Raw genomic sequence first — 22,227 nt, 5'->3', positions numbered from 1 at the left:
AAAAACATATATACTCTTTCTAATGTTTGCAAACTTCATCTGAGTATAGAATTAATTGCAAACCTTAACTATAAAGAACACACCAATCATTCCACCAAAATCAGAAAATCTACGTTTACCTTTAGCATTCTTAGCGGTGCTACTCTTATGCTCATACTCATATGATGTTTCGTTTACGTATTATAGAGTTTTATTCACAAATCTTCTACAAGCTTTCCATTGCCTTTTTACGTGTGGTTTTTACTCCGCAATGGATTTTAACATTGATTAACATTCCCTACTTATTAACCTTTTATAGACGCACTCATAGCAAATCTTTTAAAATTGTTTTAAGGACAGACTTGTAAGAATGCCAAAATGGCCGCCACAATGGCCGACTTTGCCAGCAACTCACGATTTCGAGCGCACAAATCTGTTCGTAAACAAAACCAGCGCACCTGAGCTTCTTATTTTAAGCTTATTACAAGTGAGCAAGAACCTCGGCAAGAACAGAATAATAAAATGCACTGTTGTTTGAAGCTTTCTTCTTGAGATTTCTTGCGTCTGAAGTTGAATGCATAGCAGTAAAAGACAAACTTCTGATTTGAAATGTTGTTTCAATTGCATACAACTTTACTGTTCCAACGACGTACACTCATCATATGTTTAGTACTTGTCAAGAACCATCCTAGAACTAGAATTTTCTAAATTCTGATGAAATCAGTTATCATTTTCAATCGTTAATCATTGAGGCAATTTAAATGTTTACATTTATGATATAAATTAGCTTCAATTGCTTAGAACATTCCTAATAGAAACGATGCTCCCTTAAAGCAATTATATCTATCAAAGTACATAATTTCCATTTCAATTGGAAACTTCGAGATTCATAGATTTGTTTATTGACTCACAGTGTTTGCTACAGTATTGAGCCTTCATTTTAATTTCGGTCTATAAAACATTACACTCTTTCAACTTCGCTACCTTAATTCAAGACCCTTAGCATACCATTGCTGATGTAGCCTTACAAAATTTTTTTGACAAGCTTTATCCATCCAAGCTGCACATATTTGTCATCAATAAGAACCTTTGGGCCCATATACCCGAGGCGGTAAACGCACGGGTATTCAGCATGACCATGCTAAGGGTGACGGGTTCGATTCCCGGTCGGTCCAGGTTCTTTTCGTAACGGAAATTTCCTTGACTTCCTTGGGCATAGAGTATCTTAGTGCCTGCCACACGATATACGCATGCAAAATGGTCACTGGCAGAGGAAGCTCTCAGTTAATAACTGTGGAAGTGCTCATAGAACACTAAGCTGAGAAGCAGGCTTTGTCCCAATGAGGACGTTACGCCAAAAAGAGAGAGAAGAACCTTTATTTCGAAGTTTGATGCGGCAAAGAGTTGCTTTTAAAACTTCGCACGGTCACACTCATCAACAATCGCCAGCACATTTCAAGATGTGGCTCATAAATGACATTATAGCACAAATGTGACAATCAGTTGTTGTTAGCTTCACATTACACAGCTTTCATTTTTGTTGCAGATAATTGCAGTCAACAAAAATCTACAGTACCAACGTTTTTATGGCGTACCATTACTCTTCCAATTACCCACAGTTACAGTTATTATGCAAAAGTAGCTGTCATTTTATTAACAAGAAGTTGCCCTTTTCAAAAAGCTCGGCATACAGTCGCTGATGATGTAGTTGCCATTCTAGGTATTCCTTGAGTTGCGCACAGTTGCACCCAATATAAATTTTCAGCATAAGTGCTGTTGCGGCACACAATTGCCCTTTCATTTGCACACAGTTCCACTCATCAAGAAACTCATTATGCATTGATACGGCACTCCTCAAGAACTACTGATAGGGCACACAGTTGCCATTCTAGTTGAACTCAATGAAAATAAAACTTCAATTCTAATTGCTGCTACGGCACACAGTTGCCATTCTAATTGCACACAGTTGCACTCAATGAAAATAAAAACTTCAGCTCTAATTGATATTACGGCACACAGTTGCCATTCTAATTGCACAAAGTTGCACTCAATAAAAATAAAAACTTTAGCCCCAATTGCTGATGTGGCACACAGTTGCCATTCTAATTGCACACAGTTGCACTCCTCAACAATACCCGCATGCAGTTGCTGATGTGGCACACAGTTGCCCTTCCATTTGCACACAGTTGCACTCATCAAGAAACTCAGTATAAAATTACTGATACGGCACACAGTTACCATTCTAGTTGCACACAGTTGCACTCAATGAAAATAAAAACTTCAGCTCCAATTGATATTACGGCACACAGTTGCCATTCTAATTGCACACAGTTGCACTCAATGAAAATAAAACTTCAGTCCCAACTGCTGTTACGGCACACAGTTGCCATTCTAATTGCACACAGTTGCACTCCTCAATAATTCCATCATGCAGTTGCTGATGTGGTACACAGTTGCCCTTCCATTTGCTCACAGTTGCACTCATCAAGATTATCAGTATACAATTATCGATACGGCACACAGTTGCCATTCTAATTGCGCACCATTGAGCTCAATAAAAAATAAAAACTTTAGCTACAATTGATGTTACGGCACACAGTTGCCATTCTTATTGCACAAAGATGCAATCAATGAGAAACACTACAGCAAGAATGAAGAAACTCAGTATACAGTAACTAATACGGCACAAAATCACCATTCTAGTTTGACATAGTTGCAATATCCTCGTCAACAGTTGCAATTGGCCCCAATTGATTATACTGCCGATGAAGTACTCAATTGTCATCGTGGTTCTACCTTATTATTATGGCTATAACAAGTCATAACCAAGGTCATAACACTAGCCAATATGCCATCAAAATTCAAACTTATGTATTTGAATATTTTAATCAGAAAACAGTTGCTATACATTCTAAAACAAGGCATTGAAATTGTGCAACTCAGCCCAATTATTGGACATATTTGCAGCAAATATCCAGCTACACGCAAATACACTCATGCCGCTAAACGCTCATCAAAGTCAACTATCTGACATAGACGACTAGTATCAAAAAGCTTCTTCATCCATTTTTCAATACCAAACAAATACGTGATATGCTTTCTCATATTAGTAATGATTCTCGCTGCAAAGTTCTGCCATCTCTCGGCAATGTCCTGACACACGACCTTCAGTCAACTAACGATAGCAACACAAAACAAGTTCCGTACATTTGGGATACATTTTATTCAGTTTTTCCATCATGTCTTATTATGTCGCCAAAATCTGAACGAAAACCACGCTTAATCCATTTCCATAACCCAGAACCTAGTTCAAAACTCACTAGGTAATAACCCTATCAAAATCAAACTTCACATGTTATAAAAAAAAAAAACCAATGTATTTGCAATGTATATGAATACCACATTTCACTTTAATGATGATGCCACAGGTTGAGTATGTACGTTCAATCAAAAATTTCCGTAACTCGCGCGGTTGACCACCACAAATGCTGAACACAAAAAGCGAGATTTCCGAACGTGGTGTACACAATTCAACTGTGCGATCACTCGAGGGTTAACTGTATATATGCAATCCTTACCTTCAGCTAGTTTGTAAACTAATGCACGATCGATAGTGCAGGTTTCGCACGACGCACCATTCATCCCAAAATTCCTTCAAATTCCATGAATCAAAATAGTGTGCAGTTCCTGGTTCTGCCTTCATTCCATTCACTGATAATTCTATTTTCATCTTTTCCACACAATCACTTTGCTCCGCGTTACCATGGATACCATCATTCAGATCATAATAACAACGGTTGTCTTGCGTAACCCACATCAAACCAGATCATTTTCACTCTCCCCATTCAATCACAATTAAGTTTGCAGCACTATACTTTGTTGCTTTCACTCAGAATTTTCACTTTCCTTAATCATCAGCATATCCACTATCTACTACACTTTCGATTTTACGTGGTTTTTTACTCTCGTCGCCAATGTAATGTCGGACAATCAAATAAAAACAAGTCTGTTTCTTAGTACTGGAATCCTAAAAGTGACATGCTATATTTTCCAAAGCCTACTTCATTGTACATATATTCAAGTTATTCAAATGCATCGCATGTTAGCCTAACAATTGAATAAACGATACTACATGTAGTTGGAGGAAATGCCAATGCAGAACCCGTAGCTTCCGGGAAGGTAAGCCCAGCTCCCTGGGTTAGTGGGTTGGTGTCAGGCCCTGCGAGCCAGCCGTAAAAAAGACTAGCACCGGAAAATCAACAAGAGAAGAATGCGAACCGATACCAATGGCGACGACCACAGCGACGAAAAGGGACTTGCGATTGGAAGCTCGGTACGTGGAACTGCAGATCTCTCAACTTCATCGGGAGCACCCGCATACTCGCCGATATACTGAAGGACCGCGGGTTCGGAATCGTAGCGCTGCAGGAGGTGTGTTGGACAGGATCTATGGTGCGAACGTTTAGAGGTAATCATACCATCTACCAGAGTTGCGGCAACACACGGGAACAGCTTTTATAGTGATGGGCGACATGCAGAGGCGCGTGATCGGTTGGTGGCCGATCGACGAAAGAATGTGCAGGTTGAGGATCAAGGGCCGATTCTTCAACATTAGCATAATAAACGTGCACAGCCCTCACTCCGGAAGCACTGATGATGACAAAGACGCATTTTACGCGCAGCTCGAACGCGAGTACGACCGCTGCCCAAACCACGACGTCGAGATCATCATAGGGGATCTAAATGCTCAGGTAGGCCAGGAGGAGGAATTCAGACCGACGATTGGAAAGTTCAGCGCCCACCAGCTGACGAACGAAAATGGCCTACGCCTCATCGATTTCGCCGCCTCCAAGAACATGGCCATTCGTAGCACCTTCTTCCAGCACAGCCTCCCGTATCGTTACACCTGGAGATCACCACAACAAACGGAATCGCAAATCGACCACGTTCTGATTGATGGACGGCACTTCTCCGACATTATCGACGTCAGGACCTATCGTGGCGCTAATATCGACTCCGATCACTACCTGGTGATGGTTAAACTGCGCCCAAAACTCTCCGTTATTAACAATGTACATTACCGGCGGCCGCCCCGGTACGATCTAGAGCGACTGCAGCAACCGGATGTCGCCACCGCATACGCGCAGAATCTCGAGGCAGCGTTGCCGGACGAGGGTATGCTCGATGTGGCCCCTCTAGAGGACTGCTGGAGTACAGTGAAAGCAGCCATCAACAACGCAGCCGAGAGCACTATCGGGTACGTAGAACGGAGTCGACGAAACGATTGGTTCGACGAGGAGTGCAGAGCGGTTCTGGAGGAGAAGAATGCAGCGCGGGCGGTAATGCTGCAGCATGGAACCCGACAGAATGTGGAGCGATACAGACAGAAGCGGAAGCAGCAGACCCGTCTCTTCCGGGAGAAAAAGCGCCGCCTGGAAGAAGCGGAGTGCGAGGAAATGGAACTGCTGTGCCGTTCACAGGAAACACGCAAGTTCTACCAGAAGCTCAACGCATCCCGCAAAGGCTACGTGCCGCAAGCCGAAATATGCAGGGATAAGGAAGGGAGCCTCCTGACGGACAAACGTGAGGTGATCGAAAGGTGGAAGCAGCACTTCGACGAGCACCTGAATGGCGAAGAGAATGTAGGCACGGAGGACCAAGGCAGCGGAGGAAATGACTATGTTGGTGCAGCAGAGGACGGGAACGAACCAACTCCCACGCTGAGGGAAGTTAAGGATGCCATCCACCAGCTCAAAAACAACAAAGCGGCTGGTAAGGACGGTATCGCAGCAGAACTCATCAAGATGGGCCCGGAAAAGTTGGCCACCTGTCTGCACCAGTTAGTAGTCAAGATCTGGGAAACTGAACAGCTACCGGAGGAGTGGAAGGAAGGGATAATCTGTCCCATCCACAAGAAAGGCGACAAGTTAATGTGTGAGAACTTTCGAGCGATCACCGTTTTGAATGCCGCCTACAAAGTGCTATCCCAGATCATCTTCCGTCGTCTTTCACCTAAAGTAAATGAGTTCGTGGGAAGTTACCAAGCCGGTTTCATCGACGGCCGGTCGACAACGGACCAGATCTTCACCGTACGCCAAATCCTCCAGAAATGCCGTGAATACCAAGTCCCAACGCATCACCTGTTCATCGACTTCAAAGCGGCATACGACAGTATCGACCGCACAGAGCTATGGAAAATTATGGACGAGAACAGCTTTCCCGGGAAGCTGACTAGACTGATAAGAGCAACGATGGACGGTGTGCAGAACAGCGTAAGGATTTCGGGTGAACTATCCAGTTCATTTGAATCTCGACGGGGACTACGACAAGGTGATGGACTTTCCTGCCTACTATTCAACATCGCTCTGGAAGGTGTTATGCGACGAGCCGGGCTCAACAGCCGGGGTACGATCTTCACGAAATCCAGCCAATTTGTCTGTTTTGCAGATGACATGGATATTATTGCCAGAACATTTGGAACGGTGGCAGAACAGTACACCCGCCTGAAACGTGAAGCAGCAAAGGTCGGACTGGTGGTGAATGCGGCTAAGACAAAGTACATGCTGGTAGGAGGGACTGAGCGAGACAGGACAAGCCTTGGCAGCAATGTTACGATAGACGGGGATACTTTCGAGGTGGTAGAAGAATTCGTCTACCTCGGTTCCTTGCTAACGGCTGACAATAACGTGAGCCGTGAAATACGAAGGCGCATCATCAGTGGAAGTCGTGCCTACTATGGGCTCCAGAAGAAACTGCGGTCAAAAAAGATTCACCCCCGCACCAAATGTACCATGTACAAGACGTTAATAAGACCGGTGGTTCTCTACGGGCACGAGACGTGGACGATGCTCGAGGAGGACCTGCAAGCACTCGGAGTTTTCGAGCGACGGGTGCTAAGGACGATCTTCGGCGGTGTGCAGGAGAACGGTGTGTGGCGGAGAAGGATGAACCACGAGCTCGCTGCACTTTACGGCGAACACAGTATCCAGAAAGTGGCCAAAGCTGGAAGGATACGGTGGGCAGGGCATGTTGCAAGAATGCCGGACAACAACCCTGCAAAGTTGGTGTTTGCTAACCATCCGGTTGGTACAAGAAGGCGTGGAGCGCAGAGAGCACGATGGGCGGACCAGGTGGAGCGTGATCTGGCGAGTGTTGGGCGTGACCGAGGATGGAGAGCTGCAGCTGCAAATCGTTCACAGAATGAACTTTTTATTTTCACTTTTCAGCGGGTTTTACACGATTTTTCGTGAAAAAAAAACTCACATCCTAAATCCGGAGAAAAAAGCGTGACAGAAAACTCAACCGTCCGAACCCGCAGCTTGCTGCGATCCGGATCTAGTAGTCAACGTCGGTCCGGCCGTGGTAGTGGTGAAGAAGTGGTGCTAGGTGGTGGAAAGTTTGATGTTGTGGAAGAATTTGTTTATCTTGGTACTCTAGTAACGTGCGATAATGATGTTACCCGCGAGATCAAAAGACGGATTGCCAAAAGACGGGCCTTTTTCGGTCTGCGAAACCAGCTGAAGTCCCGTAGGCTGCAAACGAAGACAAAACTCGCGTTGTACAAGACTCTGGGCCTTTGTCGGTCCGGTCTGCTGTTGCCCCAACCTGTCTTGGCTGATACTGTCCACTTTCTTATACGTCTTTAGTTTTACCTAGCGCTCCATCAACGAGAACGAACTCTGCCTTTTTTTTTTTTTTCCTTCTAAACCATAGGGGGATAATCTGCACAACAGACACCCTAACAGAAGGTTAGGGTAGTGTAGGTCTGACAGGCCGTCTTCTACAACAAAAGTAAAATCCAGGACTACTCTCTCCTCGTACCCACTAAACCATTCCTATGGTCGCCAAACCCTACGTCTCTCCGGAACCACCAAGAAGGTATTGCTTCAGAGAGGGGCTAGTGCACATCGCACCCACAAGGTTAGCTGCGTAGCCTGCAGCAACGAACATCGATGGCTCGCTTTGGAGAGTCCATCACGGTAGCATGCTGGCGCTTAGCCAGTTTCCCGAGTGGTCCTCGCCACTCCCTTTGTCCTCGGAAGGCGGGCAGGGTCAACCCCGCCCGCGCCCTACTGCTGAGCGGACATCAAGAACTGATGCCCACGTGCAACCCGATCTGACCTGCCCGCAAAGGAAGGGTATCACTACCCTTCAGGCCCTATCAGATGCACCCGTAGGTTGCAGACAGCAGGATCTCACCTACCCCGACCCTTGCCGGGGACCCCTTTCCAACCGCGGGCTCGGATCCAACCCAGTAGACCGACGCCACGACAGCACCGCTACCGGGACTTCCTCTCCGCGGCCACTTAATCGTTGTAAGGGTCGATCTCGACCGCAGGGCACCGGTATGACCTACGAAGCCGACTCCGAACCCCTGGACCACCTCTTGTACTGCATCTGGACTAGCCATTCTCCGAGTCCACGCGCCACCTCCTCTGTAGCTCCCAGACGATGTGGGTAATAGCCGTTGAAACGGCGTTCCAGCCAAACTCATCCCTACACATCCTCTGGACCAAGTTGTCCGGAGTTGTGTCCTCCCCGCATGTGGCAAGCATGCGGTCACGCATTGTGCGAAAACGCGGGCACACGAACAAAACGTGTTCCGCCGTTTCCTCTAAACCATTGCACACTGGGCATTCGGGAGAATCCGCATGCCCGAAACGGTGTAGATACTGTCGGAAGCAACCATGTCCTGTAAGGACCTGTGTCAGGTGGAATGTGACTTCCCCATGGCGCCTATTAATCCAACTATCTACCCTCGGTATCAACCTATAGGTCCACCTTCCTTTGGTGGAACTGTCCCACGCGCGCTGCCATTTGACCATAGAGGCCATCCTGACAGTCCTGCGTATGCCTCTTGTGCCGCGCATTTCGAAGCACTCCATGTCCTCACTGATAAGAATGCTGATAGGCACCATACCAGTAATGACGCAGAGAGCGTCGTGTGACACGGTACGGTACGCGCTCGCAACCCTCAGGCACATAAGCCTGTAAGTACTTTCCAGCTTCCGTCGGTAGCATTTAGTACTTAGCGCGGTGCCCCACGCCGGGCCGCCATACCTAAGTATGGACGTAGCAACACTAGCCAGAAGCTTGCGCTTACTGGCGTACACCGCAGAGCTATTGGACATCATCCGGGACAGTGCCGCAATAGCTGTGGAGGCTCTTTTACAGGCATAATCGACGTGGCTACCGAAGGTAAGCTTATCGTCGATCATCACGCCCAAGTGTTTGACGGAGCGCTTTGACAGGATAGTACAGTCCCCTACACTGATCTCCGTTTGCTGCTCCGACTTCAGGTTGTTAACAACCGTCACCTCTGTCTTGTGGTGAGCCAGCTCCAGTTTCCTGGACCGCATCCACGCCTCCACAACCTTGATCGAGTGGTTGGTAGTCAACTTTACCTCCTCGATTGTTTCACCGTAGACTTCGAGCGTAATGTCGTCGGCAAATCCGACAATCACCACTCCCACTGGATACTCTAACCTCAACACCTCGTCGTACATGACATTCCATAACACCGGACCCAGGATGGAACCTTGCGGGACTCCTGAGGTTATGTGAAAGCACTTCCGACCCACCTCCGTGTCGTAGACTAGTACACGATTCTGAAAGTAACTTCCGAGAATCTTGTACAGGTACTCCGGTATCCCCAGACGCAAGAGCGCATCGGCAATAGCAGACCAGCTGGCGCTATTAAACGCATTCCTTACATCCAGAGTCACTACCGCGCAAAAGCGAATTCCCCTCCTCTTAGGCTCGAGTGCTTTCTCGGCGGTTTTTGTAACCGACAAGATAGCGTCTACGGTGGACCTCCCCTTCCGGAAGCCGTACTGGTTACTCGAAAGACCATTTTCGCCCTCGGTGAACCGCAACATTCTATTGAGGATGATCTTTTCGAGCACCTTCCCCGCCGTGTCAATCAAGCATATTGGTCTATATGCCGACGGGTCTCCGGGTGGTTTCCCCGCCTTTGGCAATAGTACCAGGCTCTGCCTCTTCCAAGCTTCTGGGAAAACTCCCTCGTCCAGGCATTTCTGCATAGCAGACCTGAACATCTCGGGAGCTTCTGCAATAGCTACTTTTAAGGCCAGGTTCGGAACTCCGTCCGGACCTGGGGCCTTACCTACGCTAAGGGACTTAGCTATCCCCGCAAGTTCCACATCTGTGACCCTCTCCTCATCGCCAGCCCCAGTCCCCGGCTGTCCTACGAAAGGAGGCCAAGGGCTAGGATCATGACGCGGAAAAAGTCCTCCAATGATCCCCTCCAACATCTCTGGAGATTGCTCTGTAGGAGCCATCACACCTCTCGTCTTGGCCATAACGATCCTGTAGGCGTCACCCCACGGGTTCGTATTGGCACTCTGACAGAGACCCTCAAAGCAGGCCTTTTTGCTTGCTCTTATCTCGGTCTTAAGCGCGGCTTTTGCAGCGGCGAACACCACCCGCCGTTCGTTTCGCTCTTCCTCTGATCGTGCTCGCTGCATTCGCCGCCTAGCCCGTAGGCAGGCGCGGCGCAGGTCCGCAATCGCGTCGGTCCACCAGTAAGCCGGTGGCCTCCCATTTCTAGGGTGGACTCGCCTAGGCATGGTCGCATCACATGGTCGCACCGCTACCAGCTCGTCGCCGTCTAAACCGATTAAGTTTCGCTCACGGCGGAGCGCCTCCCTAAATACCCCTTCGTCGAAGTATGATGTCTTCCACCTGCGAGGGCTTGGCCTTGGCCTAGCCGCCTCTTCTTCTATCCGCTGTCTGCTGTTATTGTAGTCGATACTGTAGCGAACCGCCAGGTGGTCGCTGTGAGTGTAGCCATCATCTACTCTCCAGTTCGAACTACTTGTTAGGCCAGGACTACAAAAGGTCACGTCAATAATTGACTCCGCTCCGTTTCGACTAAAGGTACTCTTGGTACCGACATTAACCAAGTCGACATCTAAGATGGCCAGTGTTTCTAGCAGGATCTGACCCCGCTGGTTCGTGAAACGGCTTCCCCATTCCACGGCCCAGGCATTAAAGTCGCCCGCTATTACCACCGGCCTTCGCCCTGTTAGCACGGTCGTTAGGCGGTCCAGCATTTGCGTGAACTGCTCGATCGGCCACCGCGGAGGCGCATAACAGCTACAGAAGAAGACCCCGTTTACTTTGGCGACCACGAAGCCCTCATAGGTAGTAGACACCAACTCCTGAACGGGGTATTTACCCGTCGTCCATATCGCCGCCATTTTTCTGGTCCCATCCGCGACCCAGTTGCCGTTGCCGGCGGGTACTCGGTATGGGTCCGATATGATGGCGATATCCGTCTCCCACTCAGAAACTGCCTGACAAAGCAGTTGCTGAGCCGCATCACAGTGGTTCAGGTTCAGCTGCGTCACCTGCACTGTGATTTGTTGTTCACTGCGGCTTTCTTGAAGGCCGGGCACCTTGGACCACCCATCGGATGTCTGTTGTTCGAGGATTTCCCGGTACAGATCATGCAGATGGGCGGACTCGTGCAGCTTTGGGCCTTATGACCTTCAGCGCCGCATCGCCTGCACAGTTTGCGCCTGTCGGGGCCTTTGCAGTCCCACGACTTGTGTCCTGGTTCCAGACACATGAAGCAAACCTCTGGTGGCTCGTGGAATGTCAGGTGACATACACACCAACCCACCTTTATGCTCCCTACTTTAACGGACTTTTTGACGTCCGCCACAGGTAGCTGAACCAAAGCTATCTGTGTCCCTGCTGGCCCTTTCCGTAGCTTAACGGCTGCGGCGGCCACCTGCACATCGCACTGTTGCCGCAGTGCCGTGACGAGCTCTTCCACTTCGGTGATCTCATCGATGTCCTTGACCTTCAGAGTCGCCTCATGTGTCAGAGCCCTCACCTGCACACCCTCACCAAGGACCTCTTCTGCCAGCCTCTTATAGGCGGCGCCCTTGTGCTCCTTCTGGCGCTTCAGCTCCAGGATCATCTCGCCCGTACGAGTACGTCTAATACTGCGTACGTTGGCTCCAAGACCCTCAAGCTTGGCGTCGCTTCGCATCATCTTCAAGACGTCCGAGTACTTGGACTGTTCCGTCTTGATGACGATAGCGTCGCCTTTCTCGCGCTTGGCACCTGCCCTCCTACGCCTTGGCTTGGCGTCCTGCGCTACTACCTGCGGATTCGCCTTCTTCTTCCTCTTCCGCTCTACCTTCGTCCAAGGGGGGTCCTCCCCTTGGATCGCCCTACTCTGTGGCTGTTGAGGGCCCACTAGCGGTCGCAACCCCTTGTTCCCATCGTTCCGGGACGGGCCAGCCTTTTCAGGCCCACCCTTCCCAGCTTTCCGGGAACCCTGGCTGGGGTCCGACCTTCCGGCATTATTACCGACTTTCGGGGTAATGATTCGCCTGGCCTTGCGGGCACCGCCAGACAGCTCCTCGCCTGACGGTTGCCTCGCCCGCTTCTGCGATTGCTTGCCCCGTTTGTCGCGAGCAGTCGCTTCCGCCTTATTCGGACTTCCTGCGAAGGAGAAGGCCTCCGTTTGGGTAAACTTCGGCACTTTCTCATTTGCAGGCTCCGCTGCTGCAGCAGTCAGCAACGCGAGTGCCGCGTGCTCCTGCTTGGCATCGTCGATCGACGCCCTAAGTCGAAGCAAGGCTGTTTTCAGGTCCTTGCTTATGTTCGACTTAGTGGACGCAAAGTCGATGATTTTGCCAAGCTGCTGCTCAGCCACCTCTATTGCGGACCGTCCTTTGGATCCTCGGTTGACGGCCCTCAACAACCACGCTCTGTCCATAACCTCCACCGGCTGGCTTGCCGGGAAGTGGACTGGAGCACCCACGCTTGAGCTGCGTACGCAACTCCCAGCGCCTATCTCCTCACTTCTCCTTGTCGGAGATCTCATCAACCCGCTTCTTGCGAAGGGGTTGATCCCACCACTTTTCCACCTAGATTCTGATTTTTATTTGACTTCATGATTAAATCCCACGAGTAGCACGGGAAAGAATGTCCACCACGCCAGAGCCCTGCATTAACGCGGTAAGGGACAGCTTACTGTGGGGGGTGCCCAGGTACCCCACAGGCTCCGTTAAAGATCGAGCATCTTTTTCACCCCCTCGATCACTCATTCCTCAGCACGGGTCGCTTGACACCTTGAATTGGGGTTAGAAGACCTATTCTTAGCCGGCGACTACGCGGCTGACTCGCAAGCGGGGGGGTGCGTCAGGCCCCAGGACTTTCGTCCCTGCTGCCTCACGAACTCTGCCTTAGCAGGTCCATACCGTCGGAATGGTCGTCCTACTCATCCTTATCGGAGCTTTTGTAGCTTCACACTAGCTTTCTTACGTTCGCTTTGCTCAGCTTAAACCCGTTTGGGGCGATTGCAATTTCGAAGCACACGCTTCTGCGTTCGGAGCCGGTTTGGATTTTTGAGTAGACAATTCCGCCAATTTCTTATCCATGGCCGCTATCTACTCCCGGTTCTTCCCTTCCTTTCTCGGAGCATCTCCACTTGCCATGCCCTTTGTTCTTCTACTTCCTCAGCGCGCATCTGTAGCTCTAACTCTGTCCTTCGCTGCTCGAATGGACGCTGCGTCTCCCTCCATAATAGAAAAATATGATACAACGTGCGTAACAACCCTTTCGGGCTATCGTACGCTTGCTTCCACGCTAGACGCAGCTAGACGAGAGTTGCACTGGTTCTTTTCGAACAAGTACCATCAGGGTACCAGATTCCGCTCATCTAAGACCAGTTTTGCAGAAAAACATCATCTGTTAAATGACTGGTAACCTAATTTATAATGTTTTTGCATTTTATGTTAGTTTAATCTACATACAATCAAATACAAAACAAGACTTATGCAGAAATTTTCATAAAAGTATGATTTTATTACAATTTGTGTGAGACCAAAGTGGTCCTAATTCCACTCACGAACAAATGTATGCCATCTTTTAAATACTATTTTGTGGAAAAGTGAATTATTTTTGCAACTCTATGTTTTTACAGTTATTTTTTCCTGTTCGTGTATAATAGTGATTTAATACACTGTGTGCTAAAATCGACAGATTTTTCGATTTTCACGTTTTTTTTGTGTGAGCAATTATTGGAACACATAAAATTACCTACATCTTTTTTTGGGTCCAATAGCCGCTCAAAAAAAAAAAATTCCACTGTTTTGTTTATAAAATTTATGTTTTTCGGTAAAAAATAAAATGTCTTTGCTCTCATATAATTTATGTTGTCCAAGAATATCACCGACGAATAGAGTGTATTTATGCGTGAAAACTTGATTTTTGCAACAGTGAGCGGCTATTGGGTCATGAGCGGCTACTGGTACACTGACGGTATCCGGCAAGTGTTTATTTGGAAGCTCCCGAGAATATACCCCTAATGATAGTTCACTTGAAAAATGTTTTAATAGAACTAATTGGCTTTTTGGATACTAGCTCAGGTATTCAACTACAATTTGAAAAATTATGCAAACAGTAATGTAAATGATTTCAGGTCAGCGATAAGGTTAGAATTGTATAAAAATAAGGAGTTCTTTGATAAGGAATTTGGCAGCTATGTAGGTTTTATTTGGTAAGTTTTGTAACGTTTTTCTGTATGAGTAAATAAATTTTGATGAAAAAAAAACAATAGAACTGATAACCGATAAATTAACCCTTCGATAACGTGTGGTTTACCTGATAGAAAAAGATTTGTTTCCAAATGTTTCGCTCGAAATTTTATCCACATAGAAACAGACGTAATACTTAGAACAAATTTCATTGAAAAACATCATCTAGAAAACGCAATCGCCCAATGCTAAATGTACTGTGTTTGGCCGGTCCATCACTAGGTGACGGTAGTGAGCAAACGTCAAACAGGAGTAAAAAACGATGCCAGCGCCGTGGTTGGTCAATCGACCTACTACCGAATATTTGAATCAACCGTTAAAAAGTTGATCGATGGGAAGCGAGCAGAGTGTGACGTCTGTTTCTCTGGGTTTTATCCATGATTCTTCTACAGACAAACAAACGTCTCACTCTACCCACTCCTCTTCGTTTCCGTTTTTGACGGACTATTCAAATACATATTCTGTAGTTCGCAAATCTCTCACTCATGGTGCTCGCATCGTTTTTGCTCCTGTTTGACGTTTGTTCACTACCGCCATCTATTCAGTGGATTTGCGAAAAACAGCGTAATTTATACTTTTGGCAATTATACTTTTGGCCTAAGTGATACGTCTGTTTGTCTGTGATTCCTCCCTAAATTATTCTCTGGTTTCCTCCTTGGATTTCTACCGCACTTCTTCGAGATTTTTTCAATGTTCTTTCAGACGGTTGTTCTTGGGATTTCTACCAGCGTTCCTTCAAGAATTATTGCAGAATGTTTTTACGCAGCCTCGACAGGACTACCTTCCGGATTTTTCCCAAAGGTTTTCCTGATATACTTCCAAAGTTTCTCGTTATATTCATGTAGAGGCTTCTTCCAAATTTTAAACAGAATTCTTTCAGGAACTTTTCTTAGCAGTTTTTCGAGATAGTTTTAGACAAGTTTCTTTCGGGGTTTTTGCGAGATTCCTGTAGCTATTCTTTCAAGGATTTCTTCCAGAGAGTTTTTTTATATTTTTCTTAAAGTTTCCTCCCGGAAATTCTATTGAAGGTTTTCGGAGTTCCACCTTGAATTTATTTTCATCCCGGGATTACTCCCAGAACTTTTTTCGGTAATGTCTCAGTTATTCTCAGGTTGTTTTTTTCCAAAGTTCTTTTAGAGATTTCTCTAAGGCCTTTGCGGAGTTTCATGCAAGATTTCATCTGGATTCCTTCCAATATTTTTGTCGGAAGTTTCTTAAAAGGAATTTCGTAGGTTATCCCAAAAAAAAAAATCCTGCGGGAACTCCGTGAGCAAGTATTGAAGAAATTCCAAAAGTAGCACTTACAAATTCTTTCTGGTCAATTTGTGCAAGGAATCCTGTAGTAGGAAAATCCTCGAGAAAGCTCTGAAAGACATCACGATAAAAACTCCATCAGAAAAATCATCAGAACTCCCAAAAAGGCACTCCGTAATGAATCTTAGGGGAAGAAGTCCAGAAAAAAATCAGAAAACTCTGAGTGACATCCCAGAATGAACACCGAAAGGTATCTTCTTAGAGAGTCCTAGGAGAAACTCCGAGAAAAATCTCAGGTGAACCTAAAGAAGAAATATCGTGATCACCTTTATAAAAAATCTTTGCTGAAACTCCTGTAGAAATCCAAAAAGCATACTAAAAGAAAATCCGCGCAAATTTCATGACGGCATTGCAAGGGAAGCTTCGGACGAAATCTCGAGGTGGACTCCTGCAGAAAATTCTTAAATAGGGGAACTTACGTATTTTGGCAGTTTTGTTCTCTTCGTCATGTTTTTTTTTAACCTGTTTGTCTCAGAATTGGCCTCAAATCCTTTCCAACCAAGCTGAGTTACATGCCCAAATTTCAGGAAATTCGACCCACAAAAACCTCCCATGACGAAGAGAACAAACCTGCCGATAATACCCTTCGTCACCCTATCTTAGCAAAAGCTCTAATAGAAATCTAATTCCTGTAGAAAGTCTGAGAGAAACCCCGGGAAGATCTTCGAGGCAAGTCCCAAGAGGAACACCGGAAGGAATCGAGAAAAATCTTCAACAGAAATCCTGAAAGAAACTCTAGCTCTAGGGAAATTCCACGACAACATCTAGGATAAATTCTAAAGAAATCAGTCGGGTCGGAGTTCAGGAATCCTGGAAAATTCTCAAGGAATAATCATAAGCATAAAGGAAGGCAATCCGGACGATATTTCTAAAGAATTTCCAGAAAGAAAGCCCTAAGGGAATTACTGGAAAAATCCAACAATGTAATGAATTCTGTAGTAGACTTCACTTCTAAATAGATCTACAAGTAGTAACTCCGCTACTTTTTTTTTTATTCATACGACCCAATGTTTTATTCTTTATCAGTGCAAAATTCCCGAGGATTCCCGGTTTCGCAGGTAGTAGACACCCGCATTCTTTTTCCTTGACCGGAATGGTCAAAAAATTTAACACAGTAAACTCCATTTGATTTGACGTTTCTTATCAGCTCCGTAATGCAACGCTTGATGATTTCATGAACGATTCCTTCCCTGAATTTTCCACGCATTGAGATAAACGTTACAAGATCAAGATGTGATATTCTCTTTAATGTTTATGTATTACGGACTGCCAAAAAATCGTCAGCTGTCCATGGGACGTTTGATTGAATTCAAAATGTAGGGTTCACGTGCGTGGACAAGTGTACTGAATTATGACATATGACTTACTGATGACACTCAGAAGCTCCTCCTGGAAATTCACAAGAATTGCATCCGGGATTCCTCCACAAATTTCTTCCAAGACTCCTCCAGGATATTTCTCCAGGAGTTTCTTATGATTTTCCCAAAGCAGTTCAATTTGGGATTCATCCGGGAACTCTTTCCATGATTCCTACTGAGGTTCCTTCTGGTACTTCAAAAGTTTCCTTCCGGCATTTCTTCAGGAGTTCCGGGAATACTCCAGGAATTCCTTCCGAGATTCTCCTAATAGTTTGTTTTGGAGTGCCTTCAGAAGTTTTTTTTTCTGGGATTTTATAAGATGAAACCTAGAAATGACTTAACAAATTTGGAAGAAATACCTTGCAATGCTGCTGGAGAAGTTTCATAAGAAATTGTTGGACGAATTCCCCAGGTATGTAACTCCTGTAGGAACTTCATAAGGAGCTCTTAGAGAAATTCCTCAAGAAATTCCCCATAAAAACTACAAATACTTCTGGGAGAATTCCCTAATAACCCCTGGAGATTTTTCATTTTTTCATTGATAACATCTGGGAAAATTCCAGAATAAACTTCCTGAGGAATTCCAGCAAGATCTGCAAGAATTCCAGAAGGAACTTCAGGAAGAATCCAGAGAAGCGTTCCTTGGAGAATCCTGAAAGCTGATTTCCTGAAAAAAGTTCTTTTATGTATCCTGAAAAAAGTTTCCTGAAAAATCCTAGAGAGGCGTTTTCCACAAATTACGTTACGCTTTAGGGGGAGAAGGGAGTAAGGCCGAACATTACGGTCCACACATTTTTTTAAGATGTTCATACAAAATAGCGTTACGGAGGGAAGAGTGGAGATCAAAAAGTGTCGATTTTAGCGTTGCGTACTAAATGGACGCTGCCAAAGAGTTACAAAAATAATCCTAGAAGGAGTTTCTAGCGGAATCCAAGAAAAAGTTCCTAAAGAAACATTGGGAGCAGTTCCTGAAAGAATCCCAGGAAAAGTTCCTGGGACAATCCTGGAAGGAGTTCCTGTGCTGTAGGAATGCGGTAAGGAGTTCCCAGAGGAATCCGAAGGACTGTTCCTGGAGAAATCTCGAAACAGATTTATGAAGGAATCCTGGAAGGAGTTCCCTGAATTTGTTGAGAAGACTTATAATATCTTTAGGCAAAATTTACAAATTATTATCTGTGAATCATTTGAATCATTTTATAATATTAAATGATTAAAACAATTCACAGATAATAATTTGTAAATTTTACTTGGATTAATATATAGATTTTAAAATAAAAGATCAATTTGCGTTCCACCAACAAGATTCAGACGGATAAATTGATAAAGGTTCGCAGTTCAAATGAAACCATACAAAAGCATGCATTTCTACAACAACAAAAACAATCGCGAGCTTTTATCGAACTAATCTCACTCAATTGGATTCAACTTACCACTTTCGTCGGTTCGACGAACTTGTGTTCCTCCCGGCCGTGGTGCTGTGGTTGCGCGTTAGCAACCGTTGTTCCGCCGCCGGGCGAATGCAGAATCACTTGCGATCTTTGGCCCGTTTGCGGCTGCGGCTCTGGCAGAACCAATCCGGCGGCTTCCGTGCCCGTCGCTTTCGCTGCTGCCGGGTCGGGATATTGAAATTCCGCGTCGGCGGCATTTGTTTTCGGCGAACGTTTCCTGCAGAGCACAAAAAGATACGGAGATTTGAATCAGACAGAGCAGGCGAATCTGCGAATCACGCAACCTTCGCGGTTATCTGGTGAATGGTGAACTTTGATCGCTGAATTTCAATGACCTTATTGCTCTCTAATCTAATGATTCAAGCAGGCTGGTGCCTACTATACATATTATACCATAGGCATAAACAAATGTTGTGATAAAAAATAGCACAGCCTGTTCACACGACGCATCCCATTTTTGTCAAATATTAATCAATATCTAAACTCAATCTGGTCATGATATCATAATCTAAAAATTGATTTTACGATCGCAATCGGATTGCACCTGAGTTTTTTGTTTGAGATTTTTTTCTTCGTTCGTCGTCGATTACTCACTTGCCACCACCGCTGCCACTGGGAGTGTTTGAATGATGGTCATCTTCAGCGTCGAAAAATTCGTCCGAACTCTCACTGGCACTGGCCATATTCGTACGGCTTTGCAATGTTCTTTCTCTTCTCTTGGTGGACGGCCAAAAACTTACATGATATTTTCGGGGAATTAACAAAAAATTAACATTATTTCCACTAATGCACAATCCGCGACGAACGATAAGAAAATTTTAGGTCCGCAATATATTTTGTCATCAAAAATTTCCAGAACTGTCAGGTACTGACAGCATTTGAAAAGGCAAACAAAGAGTGCTCGCAGGGTTGCTTGCGTCTCAGAGAGCCTACACGGAAATATTTTCTGATGAAAAAAGCGAGGGAGCGACACTTGAAACTTATGTCGTTTTCGTTTTTGCGGTGGTGCTACCCGGTGCAGAAATAAATATAATTTGAATTCTTTTAAAAATAAAAATCCTTCGTTTTGGTGGGATAATGTTTGTACTGTGGCAATGCAAAATAAATCTCTGGCGTTCAAAACTTTTCATCAGTCGGGTTCCAGGGAGCATTATATTTTATATTGTAAAAGTAAAGCTCAGTTCATTAGAGTCACAATTCAAAAAAAAAAGAAATTATTGGAGAAATTTTGTCGAAAATCTTGATTCTGAAACCTCTTTGTCTAAGTTGTGGTCTGTTGTTGTTGTTGTTGTTGCTTGTAATTTGAGAAATTATAATGCTTCTGCCCCTGATATTTTGGAATATTCCGAAGAATGGATTGATATTGTGGATTTGGAAGAAAACCGAAGAATGAGCATCGCTCAAACTTCACTACATTACTAGCGAACTTAAGGGGAAATGAGACGAACTCACCATGGTAGTCAGAAGCATTTTTCCATGGTGAAAACAAAAACTTATTTCACACAAAATTCCGAACTTGCTAACCTATTGTACCCGTGCGCTTACTATTTTTAATAAATTAATACTTTTCAGTTTGCGTTTTCGCAAAAAAAAAAGCCGATCGACATTACCGAAACAATTTTTCTAATTAATAGCGGTTAGCGGACCGTTTCACCTTAACCACCAACACCACATGCTCACTCACGAAAAATTTGGCGCGCTCGCACTGACAGACGCCCAGGTAGAATAAAGTCGTGATTGTCGACACGGCGTCGGACTGAAAACGAAAACATCAGGGATGCATGTCGGGTCGGATGAGGAATGACAGAAAGTTCGCTGAAAACTTCGCTTCGCTATTGCAACTGGCGAACTCCGATTTGGTGCTGCGAGGTCAATAAGTTTGCTTCGAAGATTTGTCCGAGGATTTGTCCTGATTTCGTTCCTCCCTTTATAAAATTTAAAATTCATCAAACTTCAGACTGGACACTGAAAATTTAATGGTTTTCTTTGGTACATCGAGGTCTTGAAATTAGTCTATGATGACGGGGTTCAGACCGTTTCAAAGGCATTCCGATGACATCAAAAACGAAGTTGTAGGTTGCAAATCCTTCGAAATAACAGATCTGCGATGGAATTTTGCGAAGAATTTTGGATGGAATGCATGAATAGGGCGAAGACAAGTAATAAGGATCTAAAGTTTGGCGTTCTAGTTGAGGTTCCAGTGCGTTCTAGGATAGACTCGAGGATAGATTTGGCCATCGTGCCATCGACTGCAAATTTCTCAGTTCTGCAATGTTTTGCTCAAAATAAACTTCACAGACCGCTGCCGAATGAAGACTTTGAACGTACACCAAAATTTGCACACCAAACGCTTTCAGCAATATTTTGCTGAATTTTGCCGAGCTGAAGGGTCCAGCAAAATTGTTCGCTGAATTTCAGCAAAACGTTACTAGTGATCAGCAGAGTTTATTGAAAAAATCAGCAAATTTTGCTGAATTTCAGCAAAATTTTTGCTGAAACCTTCAGCTCGGCAAAATTCAGCAACATTTCAGGCAAAACATTTCAATAGGTCCTATCTGCATTTGAGAGGCTCTCTTTGTTTACTTTCTCTTTCAATTATTGCAATGTAATGGTACACTTTTCAACTATTTTTGCAGTACAAATCAAAAGATGATTGTTTTAACCATCGTTCAATACAAGAAGACAATCATAATACAAATAAACAGCTGAGATATTAACGAAAGAGAGGGAAACCAAAGAGAGCCTCTCTTCTGCAGATAGGACCTTTAGACATGTTTGGCCTGATTTTGCTAAAACCCCAGGGGGTGGGAAACTCGGCACAAAGTGCCCGGCACACTTTCGGCACACTCACCGGCACATTAATGGAGCTGGCTGTCATCAAACTGGCAACACTTTTGTGTGTGTATTTTTTTCTGGAGAAGAAATAAAAACGAAGACAACTTGTATCAACCAACCCCATGAAACGGCTGTCATCCACATACAACTGGATTGAAGCCAAAAATATGGTGCTGGACGTGGTGCTGATTTGAATCGGCGGTTGCATAAGGATGAAAACACAGTGATTTTTTTTCTGTTAAAGCAGGTGCGACATTCAAATTTAATTGACTTTAGTGTTGTTTTAAATGGGTCGAATGTATTTTCATACTTGTGCGTCTTGTAAATTTAACAAAGAACACTAAAGCCATTGAACAATATGTGGAAATGATCGTTTTTCGATACCAAATTTATCTTCGCACGACAAAGTTCGCTTCCGCACGTAGCAGATTGGTCAGCAGACTGAAATTTCGTAAACAAACCCGTGGCGCCCCACCAAAGGTGGCGGCTTCAAGAACTAACGCTTTCTTCAGGGGGTTGGTATCAACACTGATTAAAAAATGCAACTGTTCCGGGTGTTGCAATTGCAATCTAATTCCAGGCAGGATTCCATAGGTCTAACTCCTCTAATTCCATACTGAATTTCAAGCATGATGGGGTTCAGTCCGTTTCAAAGGCATTCCGATGACATCAAAAACAAAGTTGCAAATCCTTTGAAATAACATGTTATTATCT

The 22,227-nt window shown here is 45.2% G+C and overlaps 1 protein-coding gene across 2 annotated transcripts in view; it reads right to left on the bottom strand.

Moving 5' to 3' along the window:
• Positions 1-19,553, bottom strand: part of LOC115261754 (uncharacterized) — a 36,363-nt gene extending 16,810 nt beyond the window's left edge. For both annotated transcript variants that reach the window (XR_009996200.1, XM_062845488.1), the window contains exons 1-2: positions 19,273-19,553; positions 18,661-18,895 (exon numbers count right to left, since the gene is read on the bottom strand). The gene's annotated coding sequence lies outside the window, so the exon portion shown is untranslated. The remainder of the gene's footprint in view (positions 1-18,660; positions 18,896-19,272) is intronic.
• Positions 19,554-22,227: the final 2,674 nt, after the last annotated feature.

The sequence above is a fragment of the Aedes albopictus genome, chromosome 1 (assembly GCF_035046485.1).
Source record: "Aedes albopictus strain Foshan chromosome 1, AalbF5, whole genome shotgun sequence".
Lineage (NCBI taxonomy): Eukaryota > Metazoa > Arthropoda > Insecta > Diptera > Culicidae > Aedes > Aedes albopictus.
Note: the sequence above shows the minus strand (reverse complement) of the source record. Positions and strands in the feature narration are given on the sequence as shown.